Source organism: Helianthus annuus, chromosome 7 (assembly GCF_002127325.2).
Source record: "Helianthus annuus cultivar XRQ/B chromosome 7, HanXRQr2.0-SUNRISE, whole genome shotgun sequence".
NCBI classification, from domain to species: domain Eukaryota; kingdom Viridiplantae; phylum Streptophyta; class Magnoliopsida; order Asterales; family Asteraceae; genus Helianthus; species Helianthus annuus.
Window position 1 is genome coordinate 83876615 of NC_035439.2, and position 9754 is coordinate 83886368.

The following is a 9754-nucleotide window of genomic DNA, read 5'->3' on the forward strand; positions in this document are numbered from 1 at the left end:
TCGCTATTGCTCCATCACTAATACCTCATAATCATCGCTATTGCATAATCTGTCACAACCCCCGATCCCTTATACAAACACAGGAACGGGCGGCCGTGAGCCAGTATCGGTGGTATCTGGTATTGTCTAATTTGGCAGCGGAATTTTTTTTCATCAGGACCGTAGTTAGGAAATATTTTATCAGAGTAAAACCGCCATATTTTCATAGTATTAAACACATGGGATAAAACCCAAGTTTGCAGTAAACACATTTTCATAGGAATAAATCCTATTTTATTTAATAAAAACATCTATTTTATTTTAGGTAACTTTATAGCCACTTTTCCAAACCTTCAGTGCTCTCCAGCTGCCTTTTATTGGCTTCACACTAAGTTACCTGAAACACGTGTTTAAAACATTTTATCAGCAGGAAGTACTGGTGAGTGAATCCCAGTTTAATCAAGTTTAAGTAAAATCAATTTGCAGTATTGAGGGCACATCCGCAATTACATTTGTTTCCAAGACATCACAATTAACATCAGTGGTACGGTCATACTCAACTTATGGGATGTTACCACGCCAGTAACCAATTTTGTATATAAAACCCTAACATACCCACGATAATTGTATTCTTTACAAAATACTCAATAACTGCTTTGTATGTATTTAATTAAGTGAGGTTTTGTAAAAACATTTAACAAAAAGTTTACAATAGGTGGATCAACTCACATTGCTATTATAGGGCTTTCCTTTGTGACTTCCTGGTTATAATCTAATTAAATAAACAATGCACGCGTGTGAGTATAATAACCCATTTTAACATTAGTAATACCCTCCCCGAGACAGCATTCCAACGACTACGTCGGGCAGAACCACGACAGCCATTACGGAACCCTAGATCAATCAGGCAGCGTATCTAATACGTATCCAGGGGTTATGATACTTACAACGAGGCAGAGCTTCGCTAATTAGGGGGTATAATACCCGTAGATTATCTCTACTACTCAGAAATTCGCTTAAGAGAGAAAGAAATGAACGACGGAAATGAAATCCCGAGGCTTTCTTATATAGGGCCTGAATTTGGTCCTCTCGCGGCCCGCGTAACACAAGAGAAGGGCCTACGCGGCCCGCTCCGGGCTGCGCCATGTTTTAAGCTCACGCGGCCCGCGTAAGGCTTAAGGGTCCTTTACGCGGCCCGCCTCAACTTAATATTTTCAGTTTTTAATTATTTTTAATACTATTTAATATGTTTGAGGCCCGTTTTCACGTATGGGGTGTCAGGGGTGTTTTAGGAGGGTTGTTATATTTTGGGTATAACTCCTGGGTTGTTTAATAAAATATATAGTGCACTCACATTAAGTATAGTAACCCAATTCCACTTTATCCTTACGTCACGAGACAGAACCTCAACGAATTTAGACAGAGCCTTGACATACGTTACGGGGCCCTACGTCAGTCGGACAGGGTATCAGTGATCAGGGTGTTACTTCCTAACACGTTTAACCCTAAAAATGACGCAGCGGAAAAAGAGCCTTAAATTTTCTTTCTTTATTAACAACATTACTTACATGAAGGTTCCAATTTCTCAAAAGTCAAACGTTCTATAAAAAGAATTCACAACGTTCGTACAAAAATTCAGACTTCTAGACGTTATATACTTCAACTATGTGACCGATCTTTCCGTACAATCCTTGCTCTTGACTCGATCTACGTCCGCTTCACATCCTTAGTAGCAGGAGAAGTCCGAGTAGCACCTGTGGGCATCACATACAACTTAACCATTAGTCTACGACAACATCATATAACATTAATCTCATATAATTAAAAATTGAATAACATTCGATAATGTGACATTAGTTCATTCAACTATGCCTTCGCATTCCCTTGTTCCGGATTCGGCTTGAATTTTCATTGGAATTCAATGTACTCATTCCTGCATTACATACCAACCTTGAACGCGTAAATTAGTAACGTTAAAACTCTAACGTATCGATTCACGCATACACACATACATTTTACATGCGTACATACACCTATACATATGAGCATACCAACATACATACGTAACATTAGTACATATTATAAGCATAAATAAGATTCCTCCTTACTGACTATTCATTTCATTATCTCGTCACATCCCAGCTTTCTATCTGATTATACATTCCGTGGTGAGACTTCCTCGTTGTACCTGCGTTACACTTCGTTCACAAGGCACGCTATTATTATCGTCAGTACTCAATTTCATTGAGTACATGCATATATATATACGCAAACGTTCACACATAACTACCCACATACTTGCGTACCAACATACATATGTGCGTACCTACATATGTGCATACCTACATACATGCCTACATACACACTTACCTACTCACATACATACGTTTCTAGACGCGTTTGACGCGTTGCCCAAGGGTTCTCTTTTACTAATCATGTAGGTAAATCTCTACCTATATTTACCTATGCCTTTCTACTTATTTCGCTCCATATATAATTGCATACACGCTCATCGTATCCCATAAACATTCTATAATAAGTTTAGAATACGATTCGAGACTCCTTTTCGGTTACGGGACTGTTTTGTACGAATTCTGCACATTATACTGAACTGGCAGCTGATGCACGGCCATGCGTCCAACCGCACGACCGTGCAGTGGCAACTGATGCACGGCCATGCGTCCAACCGCACGACCGTGCAGTTCCTACGACGTTGGGGGCACTGGCAGTGCACAAGCTAGTGCAATGATTTGCTCGAAATCGCACGACCATGCGGCCAAGCGCACGACCATGCGGCCAAGCGCATGACCATGAGCCATTTCGCTGCAGATCCATTTCGATGTCCGAAAACGCTAAAACTTGCGTAACTTTTGAACCGTTTACCCGTTTAACCTCCCGTTTCTTCCCACATGCTTGTAAATTCACATTCTACCATATGGACTTAAAATCCTACCTCCGGATTAAGGAAATTCTTAACTTACATGCATTCGACTTATTACTATTTTCTAACTATTTGACCCGTTCGTGCTTTTTACCAACATAATCTGATTATTTGACCCCAATGCCATATGAACTTAATCATTCTACTTTCGACTATCATGAAAAGTTAAATTCCCGGTTGCCTTGCATCCTCTTAACCCATTTTCGCTCAAAGGCTTATTTTGACCCGTTATGGGTATTTGCGCATTAAATGGTCTATGACATACAAAACTCTATACTTCGCTTTTATATTTGACCAAGACATTACTCTAATCAAATAGTTCGTTTCCAAACGACTTTTAAGGTCATTTGGCCGAAATACCCATCAAGGGCGTTTTTGTCAATTTAGCCCTATCCTTAACAACAAAGGACTTCCTTGCCCAAGTAACCAATTCTACTACTTAGCTACAATTTTTAATCACACATACCTCACTCGGATCAAAGCTAAGATCCGTTTAATGCTTCATTGCTATCATACAATTTCATTTCTTTTTGACCTCAATTATCATACTAATTAATTTGCACATAACTTTACATAAACAACTAAGAAGTAATTATAGAAATTACTTACCTTGTGCATCCGTGTTCGTAACCGCTTCCTTGCCTCATCTTGACCCGTTAACCTTCCATGCTTGGCCCATGCTCGTGTGATTCCAATTCTTTCATGTCGCCATGCCAAAATCATGTTAGTATTCATGCTCATTCAAATTAACACATATTTACTTATTCTTATCAACATCGATTCTTTTTACTAACATGCATACGACATGATTTGTCAACCATAATATTTAATATCTTCGAAATCCAAATTCACTATCACACATAACACATAATCAATGCTCACTTACTTATACTTTCATAACTCTACATTCGACAACCATATCTTATAAGAATCAACTTAGCATAATCCTAATATCATCCTTTGTTAGTGAAGTCATACACTATATACATTTAGTGTATGTTCACTTTTAACCGTAATTAAAGGATTAGTAGACAACATAGTAACCTCACCCGTTCAAACACAATGTACAAGCTCCTAATGCATAAGTTTGACCGACATATACTTTCAACCCGAATTCATATACGAGTATCATCTAAAGCATATTTTTTTTTCCAAGTTAGTAAACTACTACTTTTATCACAATCGCTTTCTATACATGTAAACTCACAACTTGCATACAATTTCACTTTCTAGCTTCACCTAGTCATTTTATCAAGCACTTGGTGTGCGTACAACCTACTATGCATAGTTTACAACTAGTTCAAGCATAGTCATTAGCTTCCAAATTCCCGATCACCAAGAGAGTGTTCAAAATCACATTCCATTCATACAATTAACCCTAAACTAATATCACCAAACCCATTTCAAGCTAGTAACAAATACATTAAACAAGGATTGGACATGGGTAGAACACCCATGTCGCTACCTTCATTCAAGGTTGTGGGTTTCTTCTTTAATCATCAAATTAACCGAAATCATACATAATACACGTTTTATTTAGCGATTCTAACACATAATCATGCTTAATTTCATACCAATTCGTGGATTAATCAATAACCCACTTCATGTAAGATCAAAAATTCACAAATTTCAACTTACCACATGTTCATCTTGTCTAGATGATTAGGAATATAAGCTCATGCATCCGATTTCTCCCCAAAATCAGGTTCAATTCTTGAGTTCTTGTAAGTAGTTGAAGGAGAAGGGTTTCCCCCTTGCTCCTGCTCGTTCTCACGCACACACACACCTTGTGTGTATGAGATTTTTGTTTTAATTAAATTCATTTTCAAATTTGGCAATCCTAGTCCCTCAAGTTTATTACCCATCATAGTTGCCACAAGTTTTATTCCTTTACTTAATTTGCTAGACATTTAACTAGGTTTACTAACCTAGTTATTATACCTCATTTTGTTAAACATGATAACAAACTAGCAAATTAATAATTCGATTTTGGGGTGTTACAAGTCTACCCCCCTTAAATGAGGTTTCGTCCCCGAAACCTTTCCCATTCAAATCAAACCAATTCTACTCTTACCCTTTCCAAGCTGTTCATTCACAATACTTATGTTAGATTATGCTCCAGAGCTCTTATTGGTGTCTTTTACTTTATAACACTAGCTCTTAGCACATATCATCACTAGCGTTTCATTCGTCGAATTCATTCCCATTGTATACCATTATTAATCGTACAAACCTAAGTCTGCGGCTTGTTTCTAACTTCCTATATAAGCATATTACATTCATATATTTGCTAATCGAAATAAATCGATTTATTTTCTACCACTCATACATCATATGCTATCTTTCATTTTGTTCACAATGAGCGATCCTAAACATTCCATTACTATCATTACTTCTGATTACCTTTAAGCTCTTAGGAGGGGTCGATATATTATCATACACATACTATATTCATTCAAAGACCTTTTTATTACCACCAAAATCACCCTTCTCAACTTACTTATCTGTATTTATCATGAAGACTAGCATCATTTCCATGGTTACTATTGTTAATTATGCCATGCATATCTTTTCTACAATGCCTTGTTCAAATGAACATGGCCAACAAGCCGAGCATCAAGGTTAACATTTCTTATCGATACTTGTCGTTTCTTGTATTCTATCAGAATTTCCACAGTTACGATCACTCAATTCAGTACCACCAGTTCGCATAGAAGTATTATTCAATATGTAACTTTCTATTTAACATCCACAAGTTAAACCATTTACTAACCTCGCTAATTTGGCGCGAGCCAACGGGTAACAAGCCGAGTTGACTCGCTCCTTCACGAACCTGTATCTTAACAGGATTGATCTTGTCCATCTGGTAACATGAGCTTCCATTCATGAGCATTCTTTCACCATCCTAGGTAGCTTTATTGCATCATGATTACTGCCAATCTCATTATAAAATTTGTGATTTACACATTTCATTCGATCTCATTCAGACATGTTGTTTATCACATCACCTCATTTATATATCAATACTTTCTCAATTCCTTCTTAAGACATTAGTGTGTTAGACCTATTCATAACGGGTCAATACATGGCCATTTCTTAATATGTCATTCTTATTATTTATATATACATACGTATCGAGGTACATGTTTGTACTCCTTTTCAATTCAGACATGCTTACGATCTCATCGCTTCAGTGTTCCAGTGTTTTCTTGCAAACACTTGCCTTCCCGTTTTAAAAGTTAGTCGCAATACTTATTTTGCTTACAATACTAACATTTTAGTTCCATTTGCTCATATACTTTTATTTCCTTTACACATTCGATTACCCAATTAAAGGGGTAATGGCATATACTCTCATAATGAGATTCAAGCATACCGCTTACGACCCGATCACATCGGGTTAATTGCTTTCAACATAAATCTTTCGTTCTATCCGTATAACGGATTGAACTTCATACATTCGTTATTGCATTCACGACCACCCATTCTAAACGGATGGTACCTTAACCTTACTCGACTTGTTCAACTTGAACCGGTCGACTTGCATAGCTTATTATAGCATTCGCTATCATAACCAAATCCGCAAGGGATTTGCATCATTCGTATCTTTCATTCCTTGAATCCGTTTCGCGGATTCAAGCATTGCATTCATTTCTTTCATTCCTTGAATCCGTCTTGCGGATTCAAGAATTGCGTTCACATCTTTCATTCTTTGAATCCGTCTTGCGGATTCAAACATTGTTTTCATACATTGCCGATCCATACTTTCTCATGGATTCAACATTTCATTCTTATCACTCACACCTTTCACTCTTACATAGTACTCTCAATCTCCCGAGAGTCTTACTACCCATTTCACCCACACGCCTAGCTGCTACCAATTTCTATCGGACATACCTGTAACGATTATCACGGTCTCACGAATGTCATACGTTTCTTGTGCACTGGCCAGGTACACATTCCACGTATTAGTTTCGTGTCTTCGCGTAATTGCCACCTTATGTCCGAAGAATTTAGTTTCGGCACGTGTAACATTTTCAAAACTTATTTACCATGTCGTTCTTATATTTCGTTTAAAAATTTTCTTTCACTTGCTTAATTATACCAATTCGTACGCCCGCACGTTAGGTTTACGTACCTGGGGTCAATTCGTCTTATTACTTGCCTTGTTGCCGGTCCTAGCCCGCATTCACGGATTATCCCTTCCAAACAATTGTGCTTACCCTTCACATAACATACTATTAGTTTCCTTCGAATACATAATCTAATATACACTTACATTCGCTTTTGCCTTTAGGCCTTGATCGAGTCTTGGATTGTACGGGTTCTTGATCACGAGAGCACACCGGTTTGAGTTCAAGTATTTACCTTCTTCTACTTGATTCTCTCAAACCAGGGCTCTGATACCAACTTGTTACGCCCTAACACGTTTAACCCTAAAAATGACGCAGCGGAAAAAGAGCCTTAAATTTTCTTTCTTTATCAACAACATTACTTACATGAAGGTTCCAATTTCTCAAAAGTCAAACGTTCTATAAAAAGAATTCACAACGTTCGTACAAAAATTCAGACTTCTAGACGTTATATACTTCAACTATGTGACCAATCTTTCCGTACAATCCTTGCTCTTGACTCGATCTACGTCCGCTTCACATCCTTAGTAGCAGGAGAAGTCCGAGTAGCACCTGTGGGCATCACATACAACTTAACCATTAGTCTACGACAACATCATATAACATTAATCTCATATAATTAAAAATTGAATAACATTCGATAATGTGACATTAGTTCATTCAACTATCCATTCGCATTCCATTGTTCCGGATTCGGCTTGAATTTTCATTGGAATTCAATGTACTCATTCCTGCATTACATACCAACCTTGAACGCGTAAATTAGTAACGCTAAAACTCTAACGTATCGATTCACGCATACATACATACATTTTACATGCGTACATACACCTATACATATGAGCATACCAACATACATACGTAACATTAGTACATATTATAAGCATAAATAAGATTCCTCCTTACTGACTATTCATTTCATTATCTCGTCACATCCCAGCTTTCTATCTGATTATACATTCCGTAGTGAGACTTCCTCGTTGTACCTGCGTTACACTTCGTTCACAAGGCACGCTATTATTATCGTCAGTACTCAATTTCATTGAATACATGCATATATATATACGCAAACGTTCACACATAACTACCCACATACTTGCGTACCAACATACATATGTGCGTACCTACATACGTGCATACCTACATACATGCCTACATACACACTTACCTACTCACATACATACGTTTCTAGACGCGTTTGACGCGTTGCCCAAGGGTTCTCTTTTACTAATCATGTAGGTAAATCTCTACCTATATTTACCTATGCCTTTCTACTTATTTCGCTCCATATATAATTGCATACACGCTCATCGTATCCCATAAACATTCTATAATAAGTTTAGAATACGATTCGAGACTCCTTTTTGGTTACAGGACTGTTTTGTACGAATTCTGCACATTATACTGAACTGGCAGCTGATGCACGGCCATGCGTCCAACCGCACGACCGTGCAGTTCCTACGACGTTGGGGGCACTGGCAGTGCACAAGCTAGTGCAATGATTTGCTCGAAATCGCACGACCATGAGCCATTTCGCTGCAGATCCATTTCGATGTCCGAAAACGCTAAAACTTGCGTAACTTTTGAACCGTTTACCCGTTTAACCTCCCGTTTCTTCCCACATGCTTGTAAATTCACATTCTACCATATGGACTTAAAATCCTACCTCCGGACTAAGGAAATTATTAACTTACATGCATTCGACTTATTACTATTTTCTAACTATTTGACCCGTTCGTGCTTTTTACCAACATAATCTGATTATTTGACCCCAATGCCATATGAACTTAATCATTCTACTTTCGACTATCATGAAAAGTTAAATTCCCGGTTGCCTTGCATCCTCTTAACCCATTTTCGCTCAAAGGCTTATTTTGACCCGTTATGGGTATTTGCGCATTAAATGGTCTATGACATACAAAACTCTATACTTCGCTTTTATATTTGACCAAGACATTACTCTAATCAAATAGTTCGTTTCCAAATGACTTTTAAGGTCATTTGGCCGAAATACCCATCAAGGGCGTTTTTGTCAATTTAGCCCTATCCTTAACAACAAAGGACTTCCTTGCCCAAGTAACCAATTCTACTACTTAGCTACAATTTTTAATCACACATACCTCACTCGGATCAAAGCTAAGATCCGTTTAATGGTTCATTGCTATCATACAATTTCATTTCTTTTTGACCTCAATTACCATACTAATTAGTTTGCACATAACTTTACATAAACAACTAAGAAGTAATTATAGAAATTACTTACCTTGTGCATCCGTGTTCGTAACCGCTTCCTTGCCTCATCTTGACTCGTTAACCTTCCATGCTTGGCCCATGCTCGTGTGATTCCAATTCTTTCATGTCGCCATGCCAAAATCATGTTAGTATTCATGCTCATTCAAATTAACACATATTTACTTATTCTTATCAACATCGATTCTTTTTACTAACATGCATACGACATGATTTGTCAACCATAATATTTAATATCTTCGAAATCCAAATTCACTATCACACATAACACATAATCAATGCTCACTTACTTATACTTTCATAACTCTACATTCGACAACCATATCTTATAAGAATTAACTTAGCATAATCCTAATATCATCCTTTGTTAGTGAAGTCATACACTATATACATTTAGTGTATGTTCACTTTTAACAGTAATTAAAGGATTAGTAGACAACATAGTAACCTC

The 9754-nt window shown here is 37.4% G+C and overlaps 1 long non-coding RNA gene across 1 annotated transcript; it reads right to left on the minus strand.

The window, feature by feature from the left end:
• Positions 1-1829: 1829 nt before the first annotated feature.
• Positions 1830-4683, minus strand: LOC110903504. Its single transcript, XR_002572008.2, has 4 exons — positions 4559-4683; positions 3530-3617; positions 2088-2177; positions 1830-1929 (listed from the first exon to the last, which is right to left on the minus strand). It is a non-coding gene; the product is annotated as an uncharacterized LOC110903504 (long non-coding RNA).
• Positions 4684-9754: the final 5071 nt, after the last annotated feature.